This window comes from Penaeus monodon, chromosome 32, assembly GCF_015228065.2.
Source record: "Penaeus monodon isolate SGIC_2016 chromosome 32, NSTDA_Pmon_1, whole genome shotgun sequence".
Taxonomy (NCBI): Eukaryota; Metazoa; Arthropoda; class Malacostraca; order Decapoda; family Penaeidae; genus Penaeus; species Penaeus monodon.
Window position 1 is genome coordinate 5,678,883 of NC_051417.1, and position 980 is coordinate 5,679,862.

At 39.0% G+C, this 980-nt stretch overlaps 1 protein-coding gene across 1 annotated transcript in view; it reads left to right on the forward strand.

Annotated features, from left to right (window-relative positions):
* Positions 1-980, forward strand: part of LOC119593385 (serine/threonine-protein phosphatase 2B catalytic subunit alpha isoform-like) — a gene marked incomplete in the record, with an annotated part of 201,939 nt that overhangs the window by 866 nt on the left and 200,093 nt on the right.

A 980-nucleotide genomic window follows, 5' to 3' on the forward strand; every position in this document is an offset into this window, starting at 1 on the left:
AAAGACGCATATCAGTAACATCAGTAACGCTTAAGTAATACGGGAATACCACACGCTCGCTTTGAATTTTTCCTTGACTATGTTGCCGAGGTATGTTTGTAGTCGGTACACTGTCTTGAGAGAGGAAAGTGTAACACGACACGGCACGGGGAGCTTGTAACGACCCTGTAACAAGGATGGATTCACATGTTACGTTGGCATACGAAAGGGGAATTTCCCAGATGTCAGAACAGTAAATTTCTTTACCAAAGTGTTTTTGTTATTATGTAACGCGGCATTAATAACGATTTTTAACTTTTAGTGTTTGTTTTCTGAATTTTAGTTTTGAATTCCAGCAAGGACAGGGTAACGTTTAATTCGATCTGGGCTATCTGGATAAACGTTTGAACATTGTTGATATTTGAACTTCGAAAGAAAAAAACTACATCTAGTGACCTCCTGTCGACTTCATGCTAAAAGGACACAAGTACTCGCGGCACCTGATGTTTTCCCAAGCTTGAATCCTCCGAGGGTTTTCATTCATGTAAATTTATGTATATATACATTCACCCTCCTCTCCCCCTTCCCCCCTTTGCTCCATTTCTTACGTAGGATTGACATGGATACCTACCGTCAGGTTTTTATTTGAAACTATAAAAGAAAAATAAATTGTATATTTTGAATTTTGGGCCTGCGTGTATATTTGGATGTAGTATTCAGTTTCACTTGTCAAGGAGATACAACGGAGAGGGTAAGATATTCCCATCACGAGTGGTATGTGATGGCGTAGGTGGTCGTTTCATGATTTTTTTTATTAGTTTTAGGAGAATGTAGAGTGTTATTTCACAGTGGTCGATTTTCAACGATTTTGGTACGAAGTGCGTAGGTTGCTGGTTAAGGCATTTTTGCAATTTCTGTTTGGTTAGCGTGGCGTATGTTGTTACCTAGAATTAATCGTAGAAACGTCTGATATGTCATACTTCTTCGTATGTTCTCTTGCC